Source organism: Panthera leo, chromosome C2, assembly GCF_018350215.1.
Source record: "Panthera leo isolate Ple1 chromosome C2, P.leo_Ple1_pat1.1, whole genome shotgun sequence".
In the NCBI taxonomy this organism is placed as follows: domain Eukaryota; kingdom Metazoa; phylum Chordata; class Mammalia; order Carnivora; family Felidae; genus Panthera; species Panthera leo.
Window position 1 is genome coordinate 39,624,054 of NC_056687.1, and position 21,277 is coordinate 39,645,330.

Sequence of the window (21,277 nt, forward strand, 5' to 3'; positions counted from 1 at the left end):
ATTTTTTTAACATATTTATGAACTATCTTTTTAGAGACGGTTCATGTTCAGATTGACTATGACACACTATTCCCATTAAATATAATGCTTACTTCTTTGTTACATTTTTAGAAGTTATTCCTGTATTACAGACATCATTACCTGTTACACCCTAAATGTGCTTTCTTAAAATGTCTAAAAATTCATTAAAAATATAAGACAATGTTTTAAAGATGTTATTGTGTCATGTGATTTAAGTAGTTTTCAATAATGAATATTATTTGTCTTCAAAAGTGTATTACTTTTGAAGTGTATAACACTAACATGTTATATTTCAAAACATGTTAAAAATGGAGAGGTAAGCTCAACTTTCTGTGAGATTTTTAAAGTTTTGATTCCTGGTATATAAAAATAAAACATAAGTATTTCTATCACAGGGAAATTATTAAGAATCTCTTCTAGGATTGACATCTAATTGAAAAAAAAAGTTCCATTGAAAAGTCAAATAAGTTCCATGTAAACACAAAAGAGTTACAGATATCACATAGGCTTAATATTTATGGCCCCTCAAGTTAGTCTGAGGGTGTGTGTTCAAAAACATTGCTTTATATAACATAGACAAATAATTCACTGTTTCTTTTTGATAAACTTCAGTCTGAAGTCTCTAGCCTAAGAAATTTATAATTGAAATTATTACATTGCATCAGAGTTAGGTACATGTACAACTGAATTCCAAAATGAACATTTTTTAGTGTTCATCTTTTACTTCAAAAGGAAAGCCTCAAAAATTATTTGATACATGAAACTTCCTTCTGTTTAAATGAAGATCATTGGTCTGTCAAAATATATTCTCTTTAGACACTAAACCTTTGCTGTAAAAAAAAAAAAAAAATGGCAGTACGCATTTATTGAAAGCATACCACATGGTTGCTATTAGCTAAGTGCATTACATGTATAATCTCTTTTAATCCTCAAAATAACACTGTCCGGGGAGTGAGGTGGTCATTTTATAGATGAAGTGAGGCTTGCAGAAGCTATGTACTTCACACCACTGGCAGAAGGAGATTTGAAGCTGACTCATCCTGACTCCAAATTCTGAGCTCTTCATGCCCATCACAGACATCATGGTCTTTAATGTCTTTCCTAGTCCCACAGCTTGTGAAGTATTGAACAAAATATAAAAAACATGGCTATCTTACTACATAAAGGCATACCATTGCAGTTACAAGCTGTGAAGCAAGATTTTGCTTGGATTTAAAATTACTTACACTCTCTGTTCTCCAATTTCCACATCTGTAAGATTAGCATAATCATAATGCTAATTTCATAGATTTATTATGGGAATGAAGTAAAATCTATTCAACAGTGTATGGAAATTACTAAAAGGGAGCACTGGCAGATAATAAATATTCATAATATGTTAACAGTTAATATGATAACTACTATTATCAAATTCTCTTTGCTTCACGTATGTCATGATGCCCTACAAAGAATGGAAAGTTTTGTCAGACAGAAATCAGATTTTATGTTTTTTTCATCTCTTCTGTAATGGCAAATGATTCTTGATACATAAAACTAAATATTTAGGTTGTCTTCCATCACCCTCCAAGCCAACTAATTTGAAACAAGGGGGGTGGGCATGAACATTTAGTATTGAAAAATATTTCATTCTATGAAAACCCGGCCAAGGTCTAACATATTAACAAAAAGAAAGAAAAGAAGGGAAAAAAACTAGAGAAAAGAAATAAAGCCTTGGAAGCTAGATATTTACATCACCTCTATGAGTGAAAATAATAATGCCTCCTTCACAGATTCACTGCCAACACCTTTTCCTTTATCCTGGGCGTACCAAGCTGTTTACCATATGGGTGTTATTTAGCCATTTCAATTGCCCAAGACTGAACTGAATGGCACCCCCCCACACACAAATGTCCACACATTTTGTAACTTGGAATATTGAATAATGGTTATTACTATTTCAGATGAAAGACAAATGCTTTACTTTTTCATTTAAATTCTAACATTTGCCAAAACACCTCTTAAGGTTCTCTCTTAAACAACTCATGATCACTGGTTTTCATTTTATCCGATACTTTTTTAGTTTTCAAGAAACTTAATATTTTCATCCATGTTTTTTTTTTATTCTCTTAATGAATGGCTTGGTTTTTAAGTTAATAGTTCTGCTTGCATTGTTACTTGCACTATTGCAAAATATTGCTATAAATGACTAGCAGAGTGGTCTAAAGTATATTTCCTGAGGAATAACTTTTAAGTTGTTTTAATAATATATGATTACATTACTTATCTATACCTTCCTCTAGAAAAGAGCAACTATCTTAATATGGGCCCTCAGTATTTACTAAATAGAATTCTAAACTTCCAATAAGCTAAAAATAGTGGAGTGTAGAAAGGTAACAGGAATAAGGTAGTGGAAAAAATGTGGTTATTTCAAATGTACTAACTCCACCTTGAGAGGAGTCAGAATGGAACACTTTCTTAAAAACAAAAACCATTGATTCTTGAGATAGGACCACATAAAGCATATAACTCATATTCACTCTCAGTACCCAAAATTGTCGTTTTATATGTGTTGTACTTACCCATACTTTGTGTGACTATGCGGAGAGCACTCTGAACAAAAAGCAATGCCGATCCCTGCTTGATTTAGATTAAATCACTTCACCTTTTTGACTTTTAGTTGCATTCTGTAAAATAAGAGAAATGAACTAATGATCTCTGAGTTCCTTCAAAGCTTCAGGTTTCTACCCTCCTACTTTTTTTTTCTAACTTTCTATTTCTAATAGTCGGTAACTCACCATATTTTTGGTCATCTACTGGAAAGCTTAAATTTGGAGAAGGTTCTGGACTCCCTGTATCATTTGTCCATTGGGTCAGTTTCCGCCACTGACCCAAGAAACACCAGAGACTTTTACATATCAGCAGGCTTGGTAGTATGTCATTCTCCACCTATTCTCTCTTCTAAGCTAAATACAAATAAATAAAAATGTAACATCTATCTCAATGACAGCACATGAATTGCAGTCAGTGAAATACTGAATTTTAGATGTTAAAGGTTTTGATTCCAACATTCATCAAGGCTATGTTTTGACCCAGAAAAAAAAAAAAGACTATTCATTTATTCAACCGTCTCATTTCTTCAAATACATATTCCATGAAGTCTTAAGAATAATTACTCTGGGGCGCCTGGGTGGCTCAGTCGGGTAAGCGGCCGACTTCGGCTCAGGTCATGATCTCGCGGCCCGTGAGTTCGAGTCCCGCGTCAGGCTCTGTGCTGACCGCTCAGAGTCTGGAGCCTGTTTTGGATTCTGTGTCTCCCTCTCTCTCTGATCCTCCCCCATTCATGCTCTGTCTTTCTCTGTCTCAAAAATAAATAAACGTTAAAAAAAATTAAAAAAAAAAAAAGAATAATTACTCAAAAACACAAAACTGACAAATTGTCCTCTTTATGTATTCTCTTTATATTTCTTAAATGGCTTTGGATAAAACTTCAGTTTCTAACATATCATAAGGAGGACTGATGACGAGACTCCATATCACTGCTTTTGCCATTCATTACCATCCTAGGTTTCCATCAGGCACAGAATTGATTCTGGCTCCTAAACCAGCAACTGCAGTTTCTTACTTTCATTTGATGCTTCAAGCTGCTGCCTCTTCACTATGTTAATTTATACTGATTCGTTGAGCAAGCTCTTTAGGAAGCCTTCTTTTGGCTTCCTTAATGCTGCAGGATGAGACTGGGGTCCCTTCTATGGCAAGTATCAAACCATTAAACTTATCACAGTGATTCGCAAACACCTCTTCTGGTAATTTATCTCCTCTAGATTCTGAGCTATAAGAGAGTAACATTCTGAGACTAAGAACTCTGTCTTACCCCTCATGCTTATACCCCTCATGCTTAGTACAATGCTTGACATATAGCAAACTGCTATTAAGGGTATTATGAACACATGAATCAGTAGTAGGCATATACAAAATAGGGAAAATTGCCAGTACATGATAGATATTTGATCAATCCGTGTAATTAATACCATTGATCTGTGCTGAATCTGTAATTAAGGCATTACAACAGTAAAAAAAAATAATAATAATAGGCACCTATTTGTATTGCCAGATAATTTGACACTTAACTTGAAGAAACATTGTGACACATGGCGGATGTTTATCATCATCATGTAGAATGTTCCAGTTTCAAAGAGCATCACAAGTGATGCAACTTGAAAGTGGGAGTAAAGCTGCACATCCTTGAAGCCCCCTCCTGGGTTCTGTTGTCGGAAGGGGGTGGAACATGAGGAGAACCTGTATAGATGGCTGTGCACACTTGCCAGGGTAGCTGTGTTCAGCCACTCTCCAGTCCTGCCAAAGTGGAGGTGGTACATGGAGCATGGTCTGCAAAACAGCAGATGAGGTTGTTTTGGTCCCCATGGAAACCGGATCTCCCATTGAGAAGTAAACATGTTTGATACTTTTGTAATCAGAACCCATCAAAAAGTGAAAAACAATCCATTTTTATCGTACTTGTATTGTCTTAAGAGAATAGACATTTTAAGATTCACTGAAGTATACAGACCTTATCAGGTGATGCCTACTTTAACCATTGACATAGGAGATTTAAAAAGCTCCTCACTTATTACCATGATTTAGCTCTCTATACAAGTCTGGAAAAGTATTTGTATTCTATCATTTTATTGGGAATTATATATGGTAAAATGACCAATATAGTCAAATGTGCATCTAAGTAAGTAATTGTTCATGCCAGATTTCCACCTACAGGCAAAGGCATCGCAGGATGACAAGATTTTTACAATAAAAATAATGCTAAATGTAATTTTAAAAAACAGAGTCCTTGTCATATCTATGTCCTGCCTCAATAGGAATTTTGTTATTTCTTACACATAGAAGTAATCCGATCCCACCTATACACACTAATTTTGAAAAAACTAAATGTTTGTGTCAATGATCATATATTTATGAATATGAGATATGAAACGAAAGCTTAGTTCATTAAACATTAGGATCTAAGTGACATTAAACATCTATGTATTCTAAATAATGGAACATTTTGCATAGCTTAGACAAAGAGTTAATATGATTTCCTCCCTCCCATTTTGATATGCACTTTTTAGGATTGGCCAGATAAAGCAAAATAATAATAATACAATTCCCATAAATATGAATCCACCCTTTCTATTATATTTACACATGAAAGCTATAAAATTACTGTGTCAAAACCTTCAACAGGTTTTTCTAATTCATCACACTTGCCAATCTTATATAAAATTGTAATTTTTACATCATTTACAGAGATTGGATCCATGTGTTTCTAATATCTCATAAACATTAAGAACCCTTGTTGCTGTCTATTTATTAGGTTTGGGTAAATTTTTAAAGAGATGAATTCCAGTAATCTGTGCTGTTGTCATGGCTGATGAAGATATTATAGAAAATTTTATAATATTCTTGTTAGAAATGTCAATAGCCTTTTGTATCATGTTCCAATAAAACACAAAGTTTCAAATTTATTGCTAATATCTTAACAAACTTTAAAAAAAATGAGATTGAAAATGTAACCATCTCGCAGATAAGCACTTTTCATGTGTACATGCTGTTCTGGAACAGTATTTCAACAGGGTCTATGAAACCTGAGACAAGGACAAAATCTCAGCTGCAGGGGTTTTTGACCTTGCTTAGTACTAGTATTAAAGGGGCCAGGGATAGGAATGATTTTTTTCCAGCCTATTTGCCTGAGTCTTTACAATTAGTTTCCTAATACATTACCCTGTTCTAGTACCTTACCACCAACGCAGGCTTCAGTCAATTACATGTTCCAAAACCCTTCTCTTACCTTACTCCCTGTCTTAGTCTATTCAGACTACTTTATAAAAAATTACCATAGGTTAAATGATTTGTAAGGAACAGATATTTATATCTCACAGTTCTGGAACCTGAGAAGTCCAAGCTTAGGGTGCCAGCAAGCAAATTCAGCATCTGATGAGAGCCCACTTTCTGGTTCCAGGACAGCTGTGAGTTCTCTGGGCTCTCTTTTATAAGGCAGTAATCTCACTCATGAGGATGCCACCCTCATGACCTAATCACCTCCCAAAGTTCCCACCTCCTAATACCATGACATTGTACATTAGGTTTCAACATATGAATTTTATGGTGAAGTAAGCATTTAGTCCGATCTGCTCTCTTACCTAACTTCTTTTTGCATCTTCAATGCATTTTAAGAAACTTTTTTTTTTTTTTTACTGGCAAAGGGCATAATGAAACTAATACACTAATTACACTGTCATAGGACACTAGTATAAGCCATCAATTCAATGACCTTTCCTGTTGAAGAATGTCGGCATACAATAGTGTCAAATAATAGTTTCTCAAACTGTACTGGATATTTATGATGAGGAATTTCCTCCTTCCTCAGAAGCCCATTTTATCTTTAGATAGGGTTGACTTTTAGAAGGGTCTTTCTTCTCACTTCAACTTGTTAGTTCAAGTTTATTAGTAGCACATCCTAACCAATTTAGCTAACCAGCCAGTCTCATTCATTCAGCGTTAGCTCTGTGAAAAAACACAAGATAAACCTGTTTCTTCTCTTATTTCCCCTTTATGTATTAGAACATCAAATAGCTACCTCTTTGTTTCACCTGTGATACATTGACTATCATATGGGTGTTTTCTACATTTGGAAAACAAAAGCAATTTCCAAACTGAGGTCAAAACTGAAAGTGTCTTCTCAACTGGCCCAAAACTCAATTGTTGTGAGTCTTAGGCCAATTCAGTTACACAGACTCCCTTATTTAAATAATTTAGGGGGTTGCTGTTTAACCATTTTATAGTCAATATCCTATCACTTATTGGATTGGTGAATGTCCAGTGGGGAGAGAAAATATTCACCAGTTATTCTAACAGGGGTAACTTAATATAATAAATTGTTACTAGGCCTGAGGCTGATATAGGAATAAAGGCAAATATGGAACACAAAGTCATCATGGAAGTAGCAATTACTTGAAGGAACTACCATCTGCTGGCTAGAGAAACAGAAGAGAGGCCAGTCAATTCAACATAGAAGCTTTGATGAGGGCCTCTGATTCAGTGCCAGCTCTCAGCTCAAGAGAGAGACCTTGAGGGGCTGGAATTCAGACCTCAGAGGAGAGGGCACTAGCCCACTGGATTTTGATGTTTCTGGAGAGATGTAAAAGAGGCTGTTTCTAGAAATATTGGAAAAACTGCAAAGTGGATTCAGCTGCGGCTACTGGAACGCGCTGCCACGGTAGGGTGAAGTAACGAAGATGGGAAGACACTGACAGCAACAGAAAGCCAATGGGAGCAAGGAGGAAACAGCCTGTTCGTTCTTTTTCTAGCCTTCCAACCTTCCTTCAGCATTCCACTCAAAGCGTTTAACAGGGAGCCAGCTGCCAAACCAGAAATGTGGTCTGCAGAGTCCTAGCCCAAGCATTACAAGGGTGGGCGTTAAAACTGAGAGACAATAGCTTAGTAACTGGCACGCTTATTTTACTGTGTTTCCAATTATTTGTGTAGATAGCTGTCTCTTTGGCCTAAAATTTCCTCCTGTAAGGCAGGAAATATATTTGTATCCATTCCATTATCCTGCATAACATTTGATATACAGCCGCTGTTGAATGAATGCACGGTTAAGGTAGAATGACCTTATATTTATCCATGTTAAATATGATTCTGGGGGTGCCTTGGTGGCTCAGTCGGTTAAGCATCCGAGTTCGGCTCAGGTCATGATCTCGCAGTTCGTGAGTTCGAGCCCCGTGTCAGGTGCTGTGCTGACAGCTCAGAGCCTGGAGCCTGCCTCAGATCCTGTGTCTCCCTCTCTCTCCGCCCTGCCCCTGTTCATGCTGTCTCCATCTCTCAAAAATAAATATGAAAACAAACAAACAAAATTATTGTGTTAGGTACATCAATTGTTGTAGTTTGCAGAATTATATTTTTTTCCTTCTCAAATAATATTGTGTCTGTTGGTTATCATTCCTAGCTTTGGGGCCATCTGTAGATTTGATATGCATTGCCTTTTATAATAAGTAATCAATGTGAAATATATTGTTAAACCATCTTTCTCTAGCTTTAGAGGGCATAAAGATCACCTAAAGAGCTAGTTAAACATAGATTCCTGGGCCCTGTCCCAGAGATTCTGATTGAACAGGCCATGAGTAGGACTTGAGAACGTGTGTTTCTAACTAGTTCAGAGGTATGAAGATACTTTCCACCCAAGGTCCACATTTTTTATTACAATTGTTTCAATAAAAGATCAGAACGTGGCAGTCTTTTAAAAAGCTTTACACTTTGTTTTGTTTAATGCTTATTTATTTTGAGAGAGAGAGAATGCACAGGGGAGGGGTAGAGAGAGAGAAGGAGAGAGAGAATCCCAAACAGGCTCTGCAGTCTCAGCACGGAACCCCGTCACAGGGCTCAGTCCCACAAACCATAAGATCATGACCTGAGCCAAAACCAAGATTTGTATGCTTAAGCACCTGAGCCACCCCTAAAACTGGTGCCCCTAAAACTGCTTTACACTTTAATTCAGTAAAACATTCACTGGACACATTGTATGTATAAATCATCGTGTTGAGAATTGCAAGAAACCCAGCAATAATTAAGGTATGTTTTCTCTTTTCAAGGAGTTTATAATTTAATAACTTAGTAGGACACCTAGGAAGATTAAATAAGGACTAAAATATTATAAATAAAGTATTTGGGGATACAGAAAAGAAAAAAAAAAAACAGAAATAGTGATTTTTTGTTGAAAAGACTTGTTGAAAATACTGCGGTTGACATTGGTGATGAGCACCAGGTGTTGTATGTAAGTGTTGAATCACTAAACTGTACACCTGAAACTAATATTACACTGTGTTACTGAAATTTAAATAAAAATTTTAGAAGATATTGCAGATGACTTTGGGAGGTTGATTATGAATCATGTTTCACTCATTTTTTTTTTTGTTCTTAATGGATGGATGATGTGATGAGAATGTGACAAGAATATTCCACTACAGATCAGCATTATCTGACTTCAAATATTTCTTTTGTACTCTATCCCCATCACTTAAGTCATTTTGGAGCCTAACCTTAACCCAAAACCCTCTATTATATTTTTTATGACAGTATTTTTTTAAAAAAATCAAAATAGGACAAGACAAGTTGGAATAAGCTTCAGAAAGGGGAGCAAAGGAGAAAAGTGAAGGAGATAAAGATTTATCTCTTCATGACTCCAGATGCCAGATGTTATCACAAGAGCACTAGACATTTCCCTCCCTCTGTGTCTGTAGATAATGGCCTCATGGCCACAGACTGTTAAATGTAACCAGGTCTTATGTTCAGAAAGAGGGTCTACTGAAATGATGAGAATCAAGTAGGTCAAACCATTCCTCTGTAGTCAAGTACTGGGGTGGGTGGGGGGGGGGTTGGGGTTTGCAGATACAGCTTAGATTCAACGCCATTGGCTCATATCTCTGGGTCCTATTTCCCTAGATTCAAATTTTGGATCCCTTAATTTTTAGTTGAGCTTTGGGTAAATGATTTAAATGCTCTATGTCTCAATTTCCTCACCTGTAAAATGGTTATTAATGTGGTATCTTTTTCACAAGACTGTTTTAAGAACTCAAGGCATTGATTCAGATAAAGCAGTAAAACGCATCTGGTGGATAATAAGCACTCAACACATTATAGTTGTTATATTATCCTATAGATGGATCAATAACATCATCTTCTTATACAGAGCACAGTTGGTCTCTACCAAAAGATGTTATTTTAAGGCCGACATTATTTGAAATGTATTATTTGTATATTTTTGAAAATAAATGAAAAATTATAATCAAAAATTATTATGGTGTAGTATTAAACCATTATGTTTAACCCCCTTGTTTTCCTTCCTCTTATGGAGAAAGGAGAAAGAAATACCTTTAAGAATCATTTATGAGGAAAGATATTTGGATAAATAGTATGACAAGTTATGAAAGTTTATAAAAATTTAAAAAAAGATAGGGGCGCCTGGGTGGCTCATTCAGTTAGGCATCCAAATTCAGTTCAGGTCATGATCTCGTCGTTTGTGGGTTCGAGCCCCACATCGGGCTCTGTGCTGACAGCTCAGAGCCCGGAGCCTGCCTCAGATTCTGTACCTCCCTCTCTCTCTGCACCCCCCTCCCCACTAGCTCACTCTCTCTCTCTCTCTCTCTCTCTCTCTCTCAAAAGTAAATATTAGAAGAAAATTTAAAGAAAGATAAGTAATATAGTATGAGCACTGGTTTTATTTCAGTTTGAAATAGTATGTAATATGCTAACCATTTGTACATTATAGGACAAGTATTCAAATTTTCATTATACACTTGTATCTTTAATCTTTTGTCCTTACTATTTGCTAAACTACTCATGAGCATTGAACAAGGATAATATAATAATTTATAATCCTTCCACCTGATAATTAATTGTGACTGAAAGAAACATGGTAATGATAGTGCCCACTACTGAGCAACACTGGATTTGGTCATTCTAAAGCATGGTGACAAATTATAATCGTCTGAATTCAATCCAGACCACTGTAGAGTCACTTAGACTCAACATTTTTCTTAAAAATGACTTTGCCTACTTAGTAACAATGTTGGCAAAAGTATCTCCTTGACTTCTTCACCAAAAAAGAATTATCTTCCAAATAATATCTGAGAACATACTGTTATAGACCGATGCTATATTCTCTCTCTCACTACATAATTTTGAAGGGTAACTTAAGATATTTAAAGTGTATGGGGGGCACCTGGGTGGCTCAGCTGGTTAAGTGTCCAGTGTCTGCTCAGGTCATGATCTCATGGTTCATGAGTTCAAGCCCCACATTGGGCTTTGTGTTGACACCTCAGAGCCTGGAGCCTACTTTGGATTCTGTGTCTCCGTCTTTCTTTGCCCTCCTCCACTTGCACTCTCTCTCTCTCTCTCTCAAAAATAAACATTAAAAATTTTTTAAAAATATATTTAAGTCTATGTGCGTATGTCTGCACATGCATATATACGTATTTCTCTGTCTTAATATACTGTTTCTTGTATATGTCCATATATGTGGAGACGTTCTCTATTCTTTTCATTAGTGGTAACTAACTGCAAAACTGCAGAAGTGTATTCTCAGATCTTATGGCAGAGGGAGGCGGATCCTGGGTGTAACATGATCCATCTCAGTCAGTAGTTCTCAAATTTGATTGCATATTGGAATCTCCTGGGAAATGGAGACACTCAGATTTTTTTTTTTTTTTTTTTTTTTTTTAGTAAAAATCTTCCCAGGTTATTGTAAAGTACAGCCAAGTTCTCAGACCATTAGTTTAAAATCAGCAACTAGGTATTGCTTCTACTTTCTCATCCAATCCTTATTACCTAGATCCTGCCAATCTCTGAGTAAGATGCTCTTTGAGTTTACTAATGTTGACAATTTTTTTTTCTATTTTATCCTGTAACAATGTACATATTTGAGGAATGTCTACTTAATTCAAAGGAATTAATAATTGCTCATACCAACTACATATCAGGCACCATGCTAGCTACCAGTGGAAATACAAAAATGAAAAATTCAGTGTAGCATCTGCAATCAAGTTGCTAGAACTATGTGGAAAGAGACAAACACATACATAAAGAGGTTTTCATTTCAGAAAGGCTTTAATGTAGTTTTCTCAACACTGGCTACACATTTAAATCACCTGGAGAGTTTAAAAAACCTGCTGATGGCCAGGCACACCCTCAGAAATGCTGTTGTTCAATCTGGGCTGCATCAGAATTCTTTAATGTTCCTCAGGTGAGTGACTCTCCAGAATTCACAGCCGTAAAGCAAAGTGCTATTGCAATGAGGAAAAGAAAGTTTTTTGAGGAAGAGGTAGCATTTAATGAAAGCTATTCATCATGAGCTAGAATCTCTACATGAATCTACTTGTTTACTCATCACAGTGACCCTTGAAGTTGTTGTTACAATGATCTATTTTTTACAAGTGAATAAACTGAGTCACAGAAAAATTAATTCACTCTCCACGGCCAAGCAGGTGGGGGAGCTCAAGCTAGAACCCAGGGAGTCTGACTTTAAGGCTTCTTCTCCCACCTCTTATGCTCTTTTTCCTAATGGGAATTCAGGGAGTAAATGAATGAAAAGCACTATGGAGTAGTGTTTGCAGGCAAGGGCTCTGGAGCCAGTCTTGTGCCTGTTTGAATTCTGGCTCTGTCACTAACTAGCTGAGTCCCCTAACTTCTTTGTGCCTCGGTTTTCCCATATGTACCTTTGGAATAATAAGAGCACTTTTTTCATGGCATCGTTGTGAGGATGAAATGAGTTGTTACATAAATATTAGGAATCATAATTGCTATTCTGAGGGAAAGAACAACTACTAGGGTAATGGAAATGCCTGGTTGTGGAACAGTGAGGAATTCAGTGTGCTAGAGGATGGGAAGCAGAGTGGCCTTTAGTCAGCATGCCTGTAATTCTAGGTTCACATCCATTGCTCTACTGTAATCAATAGTGCCTGCTTTTCTCTTACATGTGTCCCCGTTGGGACAATAAAGAGATCTACCATAGCTATTATATATCGGGGGTAACAGCCCAGGTGAGAGGGTTAGAGGTATAACTACTCAGAAGACTTTGAGTTGGGAAGTGCTATAGTCAGAAAAAAATAAGGTCTGTGCTTTATAAAGATAACTCAGGCAATGGTGTGTTGTATGGATTGCAACTTATAAAACTTAACAGTTTCTAAATGCAAAGCAGTATAAACACGTGCCTTGAAAGATACGGTGGGCATTGGACATAAGTTGAGGGGAGAAGGGTTGAAAATGGGATGAACCCTAGCAAGACTGAATGTATCATCTTTAAAGTCAGGTATCAAGCCAGGAATTGTTTCATTATTAAGGCCACGTGTGACCTGAAACACTCAGAAAGATCAGGCCTCAGTAAGCTTGGCCAAATTGCCAGTGGTGTGTGGGTTGGGATTTTCCTCACCACAGGAAAGAGCAGTTCAGGACAGACTAGAAAACGCAGTGTCCTGTCTGTCTTTGTGGCCCATAGCCTGGAATTGGGGACTAGGTGAGCAAGCTCAACTGTGCGATACTAAAGGAATAAAGAATTAAGAAAGAGGGGTCGTTGCTGTCAGCTCTTAGAACAAGTAACTGCCATTCATTTGAAAACACACGAGTGTGGCTCTTAGGAAATGCAGTTAAGTTTATCATTGTTTTCCTTACCTTGATTTTGAAGTCGATAAGATTTCTCAATCCAAGATCATTTTAAAAGAACATATCACTCTCATATAACATTCCAGGAACATGGCAAATAACAAGTGTGACTGTGAAGTGAACCTATGACTGGAAACTGAAGCCAGAATCTCTGCATTCCTTGCAAGTACCCATGGTTCCTTTAATTATACTCTGGGCTTGTAAACAGGAAAGTGTTTCACAGATGTAGAAAAACCAAGAGGTAAGCCAAAAAATATAATAAATATATGGTCTGGCAGAACCAAACTAGATTAAAGCAATATGATATACTAAGAGAGAGGAATATTTTGGAGAAATAGTAGCAACAATGGAATCATACTGAAAAAGCTACTTATTTGAAAAAGCTTAGTGACTGGGGGAGTGATCGTCAATTTTGATAAAATGCAAAGATGTAGAAAATAAAATGAGGGGAAAGGTCTACATTTAAAAAATCACAACTTTAAGTGAAAAATTAAGTCTCTTTGAGAGAGAGAGAGAGAGAGAGATTGAGAGAGAGAGAGGCATCCTAGAGTTCATTTCTTTTGTGGTGATAACTGAAAATATTTTATAATCCCCCTAATATGCTTCTATTAAATATCTCTTTCTTGTTTTACTGATTCATGTTTGTCTAAATTCTAAGGTTTTACAGATTCTTTAGTATTGTATTGCTTTTATTCAGATTTCCATCTATGTAACATTAAGTAAACTCTAATGCCAATATGAATTTCATATAATTTGGTAGTGAATCAGACCAACAACTTAAGAGGTAGTTTTCAGAGAAAGTCCAGTTGTGTTTAAAAACATCTGCAAAGTTGGGTGCCTGGGTGGTCAGCCGGTTGAATGGCCGACTTCAGCTCAGGTCATGATCTCGCAGTTTGTGAGTTCGAGCCCCGCGTCGGGTTCTGTGCTGACAGCTCAGAGCCTGGAGCCTGCTTCGGAATCTGTGTTTCCCTCTCTCTGCCCCTCCCCGTCTCGCACTCTGTCTCTCTCTCAAAAATAAATAAACATTGGAAAAAAAAAAAAAAAAAGCCCTGCAAAGTACTTTTTTCCCCATAATATCTTAAAGACACACGTGAAGTTGACTGAGGCTGTCAGACATGAAGTATTTCAATCTCAATCAAAGCTATCATTCCACAAGAGTAAGAATTTGTTCCATTTATTAGCAATGAACATGTGGCTTATCACTTGACTCATTAGCACACTTATGTGAACACCGCGAGCTTGTAATTTCCCAGAATTCCTTTCACTTCTCACTTGCTCTGGCAGAAAGTCACTGTGGTGACATCTGTTTCTTGTAGAGCTATCAAGAACGATAAGCAGCTTCTTGTGTTGCATAACTCATGGATTTTTCCCCCTATTCTCCAACAGCTAATATGCTCCTTTTCTGCCATATGGAAAAGATAAATACCAGAACCTAAAATATCAGAGTAGAAGAGAAATAAGAATGAAACTCTTTGAACACTGACCATGGAGGAAATACTTATGAAGTATGTTCAAAGGTGTTTGACTTTTTTGTTATTGTTATTAAATTAGTGATCATATCAAAAGTACGTTAGCTAGCAAAAAATTTCCTTTATGTTACTCTATTCAAAAATTCAAATGGGCACAAAGTGTTAAAACCATACCTCGTTTCCAGTTATTTATTGCTATGTAACAAAACACCCCAAAATTTGTTGGCTTGAAATTACGTTTTATATTAAGCTAAGGACTCTAGCTCAACTGAGCCCAGCGGAGCCTTCTCAGCTGCAGTCCCTCACACAGTCGCACAATAGCTAGCGATAGAATCATCTGTAGACTGGACTTGACTAGATAATCATGATGGCTCACTCATGGCTAGCAGTTGATGAAAGTTGTTGGCTGGGAGCTCAGCTGGAACTGTAAACATTAGCACTTAGACCCAACCCACCTCTCCATGTGATTTGGGTTTCTCATGCCTGGTAGATTGGTTTTAAGATGGAATATCCAAAGAGCAGTGTCCCATGATACTCAGACAATAAGAGACAAAATTTCCTATGACCCAAAATCAGAAGTCATGTGGTATCACTTCTGTCATATTCTTCGGTTCAAAAAGTAAGCCACAATGTGAGCTTAAATTTGAGAGGAAGAAACCACACAAGGGCCCAAATCGTAGGAGGCATGTCTCATTGGGGGGCCCTTTGAAAATAAGTTACCAGACCTCAAATTAAAACTTTCTATGGAAATCCAGAGGGATACTACATGTGAAAAATACTTAAATTTAAAGAATTTAGAGATTCAGGACCCAATTTGATAGTCAACGTCTAATTTCATTCAGTGTCTCTAAGATTATTATACACAATAATCAATTACATTGAGTTTCATCTTCATGATCATATGTTAATAAAAATACGTTTGTAAATCAGTTTTCACATTATTCCCATTACTGCAATATTTGAATTTTAGGTAAAAATTTTTCTCTTTTTTATTAATGATCACTTCAAATAATGATGGCTAGCATTTATTAAGCAATCACAATGATCCAGAAATTGTCAATCCTAAACAAGTCTGTAAGATAAATAAAATTATTATTCCAACTTTGTAAACTTATCACTAGAGAAAGGATTCAGAGATTAAGAATTTGCTAAGAATCATATAGGTGGTGACTGGCAAAGCTACAACTTGACCCTAGGGAATATGAATCCAAAGTTCATACTCTTAAATATAAAAGTTGCTCACAAAGTCCTGTACTTAGACACAGTATCTCAGTTACTAGTAATAAGGTCATGTTACCCTGCAATGGAATTTAGAGCAGAATTTTAAGCAGTGTCAATTTCCTCCAGCCAAAAACCACCAGGAATATACCTATACTTGAAGAAGCTGAGTATGTTACACATTACACTGTTAAAGAACACGTAACATGGAAACATGAGGTGTCTCTGTAAGAGAGTTTTAGAAATAGCCTTAGTGTTTGGGCTTTGGTGGGGTGACTTTGAGGATGGCTTAAGGAAGTGGGGATTTGTTCTAGATTAGATGCTGTCAGAAAGCAGGAGCAAATCGATGATTGGGTAAGTCAAAAAAGCCTATACATAAGAAGTGCAGATTAGAGTGATGATAAAGCTGTAATTGGCAAAGAAGTATCAGTCACTCAAGTTAGTCAGGAGAGAGAGACGCTTGGTATTTTGTGGTTTGCACAATGACCTCGTTTTTGTTGGCATTTAGACAAAATTATGAAATGGTCTTGTTTTTGTCTCAGTTTATCATGGTTTCAGAGTGAACTTGTCTCATGTTGGTGTACTGTGAGATTTGTTTATGTCCAAAAGGAGAACAACATGGCCCAGCTGTGCAGGCCAGATCAGCTTCTAAGAACACAGAGGACTTGCTATGAGTGTCAGACTGGTTCCTAGATGTCAGGGACTGCTTTTATTATTTCTTAGTAGGGTGACTTTTCTGCGCGAATATAGTGTGTCCTATTTGTTTGACATAATTATTTTACTTTAACACTTAGGGTGCTGAACCAACTATCTAAACAAAAATACTGTATATGTATATGAAACTTATAATCTTTAAGTGACATTACTAATACAAATATTTTATTAAAGATAATTTTACTTTTAACAATCAATATACAATATGCATCAGATTTTTAAATGTGGTATCATATTTTGGAGGAAAGCTTTCCTGCAAAAGAACAAATATCTGAATTTTTAATGAGATTAAGGAGATAACATTTAATGTATTGACACGCTGATTTTATATTAATTAGGCATATGTTTTAATATTTATATTAAGGTGTTACTTTCACATTAATTGCTTTTGGCATTATTTGCTATAACATTTACACTAAAAGAAAAGATCAGGGGTTTTGTACTCATATACTGAGAAGTCAACATGATACATAAGATTCATAGGAATTCTGTTTTTGGTTAATTGTTGGTAATATACTGGAACCAAATGAAGGCTTTTTATCCCACTTGGCCATCTTGGCTGACTGGGTTAAAAGCCATTAAACCTTAAGGCAGGGTTTAGAAAATCAGATGGGACACCATACAGCAGTTGCTAGAATTCAGTATTTGGGCTAAGGAGCATTACAAGGTACTTTGGTAGGAAAAAAAAAAAAAAAAGAAAGAAAGAAAGAAAAGAAAGGAAAGGAAAGAAAAGAAAGAAAAGAAACCCATTTCTAGTTCCTAAAATATACTAAGTTTCATTTCTTGGACTATATTTTCCTTTTTATACTTCAAGATTCTGGCTCAGTTCTTAACTCCTTTGTTCGAAATAAATGCCCATTCTTAGAGAACCCTATGATCCTGTTCACAGCTCTATCTGTATTTTTGTCTGTCTCCTTTGCTAGACTATGGACACTTCAAGTATGAGGTCATTCATCTCCTTACCTCAGTGCCTAACACAACGTTTGCCATTTAATGGGTGCTCAAAAAAAAAAAAAAAAAAAAAAGCCTATTGAATGAATAAAGGAATGAACAAATGGATATTTTTATTCTCAGTTCATTAATAAATTGGCTTAAAAATTTTTCTTTCTCATAATTAACAAAGTTGTTAAACTCTGATAAATGAAATTGAAACAATTCCATGAAACACTACAATAAACAGTTTACTTTAAAAATAAAGTGATATTCTAACTTATGTATGATCTCACCTACTAATCCTTGATGTGAAATTGCATCTTTTTTTTTCTGCACCCAGAAAACAAGATAGATGTTTTCTAAAGACAGTTTTATTGTTTTGTTTTTGGAATTTGTTTTAGAGAATGCAAAACAGGTGTGGATCATCTGTTGTCATTTAAAGAAACTTATAAATACATTTTTGAGTGTATATTTTAGAAAACACATGCAAAGTGAACTTAATTTCCAATATAAATAAAACAAATATTGGTATTTGTAAATACTACATTAAAAGTCTTTTAAATTAATATCATAACTTCAAAATAATAAACTCCAGTGGCTAGTGTGTTAAGAGAAGAACAAATAAAGTAAACTTGTTAATTCAAAAATATTTATAGTCAGATATACTCAGACTGTTATTCAGAACAAATACATAATATTTCTTTTGAAATCAGATTTTGCGAAAAAACTTTTGTTCTATAAATTAGTAGATGACAATTATGGAATTTACTTTGTTTTGTTGATTCTTCCCATTGCTAAATTTAAAATTGTCAAACAAAAAAGACCACCACCAACAGCAACAAATACTTCCAGGAATTCAAGTGGACCAATAAATAATAATTCCATAAAGTATAATACTAACTGGATTAATTTTTGCATCTCTTACAATCCCATGTGTAAAGAAGATCTTGTTGGTCCATAAATATTTTGAGAGAAATGTAAGAAGATATTCAAGAAGGAGTCATTTTTCTTTGTTAAAGAAGAAACTTAGAAATATTTTACTCATGGGGCACCTGGGTAGCTCAGTCAGTTAAACATCTGACTTCAGCTCAGGTCATGATCTCACAGTTGATGAGTTTGAGCCCCACGTAGGGCTCTGTGCTGACAGCTTGGGGCTTGGAGACTGCTTCAGAATCTGTGTCTCCCTCTCTCTCTGCCCCTCTCCCACTCATGCTCTCTCTCGCTCAAGAATAAATAGGCATTAAAAAAATTTTTTTTAAATAAATATTTTACTCATACTTCCTGATAAGTGCATTGGAATTGTTTCCATCATTAATTAATTAATTAATTAATTAAAAAAACAAATGTAGCCAACTCCATAAAATATGGTTTAACCTATAATTTAATTTAGAAGCAGAGGAAATAGTTCAACAATTTTCTAAGTCATTTAAAATGAATGTATATAATTAATAACTTAAAGACTTTAATAATTTAATAATTAGCAAAGTTAACAGCCAATTACATAAGTAGTACTAAAATGAAATTCAGAAGTTATATAATGAACCATACAAATTTTTAAAACATAATTTAGATATTTTTATGGACCATATTTCTAAGGGGGAACAAAGTCCTAAAATAAAGATTATAAACATATATTCTTAACTTCGTTCGTGTTTTTCAACTGTTTAGCATCTCAGAAAAACAGGTACTATAATAAATTCCTTTTTTATTATAATATATGTGAGAAACATGGCAAGTCATTTGCAAATATATTATGCCATTATAAAAGGGAAATACTTCACTGCTAATAGAGATCTCACAGAATAGCCACAGCACACTCAAACCTTGACAGTTGGAAATATTTTTTCTTAGATGAAAGGTCATCATTTTATCAGAAATTCCCATTGCTAAGCGCATGAATATTTGAAGATTTTTATCCTATTTGTAAGAAATACTCTATAGTAGAACACAGTTCATAGCCAAATTTTAAGGGTAATTTACCAAATACTTGTAGTTGAGCATTTTTGGTCTAAGTTATGTTGCTGGTGATTATTTGAAGGATTAGAATGATTGTAACTGGACTCTAAGCCTGCAACATTAACAACTCACCTTTATTAAAGTACTTTCCATATGGAAAATAGATATGTTATGATAACAACTTACATTTAGAGAGGTTAAGTAATTTGCACAAGGTCACAGGACTAGTAAGTTGTAGAATCAAGATTTAAATCCAGGCAGACTGTCTTTTGTACACACACTGAATCTCTACACTGTACTGTCCCCCTATAGAGCATTGGGTAGTTCTCCTTTTGTAGATAAGAGAGCCAAGGACCACTGGGTTAAAATAACTTGTACAAAGCCATATAGTAAATCTTTGTCAAGGCAGAACAAAGCCCACATAGTTTACTTCAAGTCCCCAAATTTTCCACTATGACAAACAGTTCCCCACCTCTCTGGAAGCTCTAGTTTCTCTCAGCATCATAGATTTCCACTTCTCTTGTCCTATTCACCTCATTCTAAGTCCTGTGCCTTTTTCCAAGGGCCAACCTCCTTGTTTAATCCATGGCCAGCCTCATACAACATTCTAGATCCACCTGGACTTTGGTTAAGGCCATTTGACCAAAGTGAAAAGGCCCTGGACTAGGCCAGCTAGGCAAGAAAGTTGCATTTTTAGACTGCCAAAGGGATCTGATGAGAGACAGTAAGGAGAATGAGAAATCTCAGAAACATACAGTATAGGAGTGGGAGGAATAAATCTGCAAAACAGAGAATCCTTGGAAAAAGAGGAATTTTCTGGTTCTGAATATTTGAAGAGTGATGCACTAACTACCTTCTCATTGCCCTTCTGGTTTCATTCTCCACTTATATTCACCCTGTGTCCTGGATGCTTACCTGTATACATCGCACCAACAGGTTCTCTTTCCTCTGGCAGTAAAAGTCACCAGAAGGAAGAAGGAGTGTGAGGTCAGGTATTTGTTCCCTAGTTCCCTTCTTGCAGGGTCATTTGGCGTGGCTATGAAATTCTTCCAAAGATTCCCTCCAATCAAGCTATTTGCTCTTAGGCTATCCTCCCTGAGTTCCAGGAACTAACTTTTCTCCCTCTCCCTTCAAAACTAGCAGTGATGATGGTTCTGTTGCACTGTTACTCCCCTTGTATTATATGCTCTAAGCAGTTTCTCCAGTCCCTGGACTGATACAGGAGGTCTGAAAGATGGGTGAGAATTAATAAAATCTCAATGGCAGCAAGTAGAGAATACAGAGAGATGTATTTCAATGAAATATTAAGAAGGATTCTCTGAAGAATATCAATGTGTTGTGCAGTCTGAGAAAACACTCATCTTCATCATTTGAAGATAAAAATCAGGCAATGAGACCATTCAATACAGTTAAAAATTCTGAGGGAAGGCCCCGAACTCCCAAGAAATCAAGTCAGAAGTCAATTTGTGCTTGATGAAAGTATACTAAGTGCCGTAGAAAGCATTGCCATTTAAAAGCTACTCATTAAAAAAAACAGTTTTACTCTGGTTAGACCCAGTCTTTGTATATTATTTTTTAAAAGAAGGGTCAAATATAAAAGAAAACTAAATAATATATATTTATATTTGTACTTATTATATACTAAGAATTTTGCTAAATATTCTTTTAACCTCAGTTTTAATTTATATAGAGCATTAGTCAACCTGTTTGGGTATAAAGTTCTAAGTTTTGAGAAATATATATAGTCATGTTACCACCACTAAAATTAAGGTATAGAA

At 35.7% G+C, this 21,277-nt stretch overlaps 1 long non-coding RNA gene across 3 annotated transcripts in view; it reads left to right on the forward strand.

Annotated features, from left to right (window-relative positions):
- Positions 1–21,277, forward strand: part of LOC122229504 — a 102,690-nt gene that overhangs the window by 5,323 nt on the left and 76,090 nt on the right. For 2 of the 3 annotated variants that reach the window (XR_006207008.1, XR_006207010.1), the window contains exons 3-4: positions 13,296–13,450; positions 14,596–14,714. This is a non-coding gene — a long non-coding RNA (uncharacterized LOC122229504). The remainder of the gene's footprint in view (positions 1–13,295; positions 13,451–14,595; positions 14,715–21,277) is intronic. The other variant, XR_006207009.1, reaches the window with a different exon arrangement.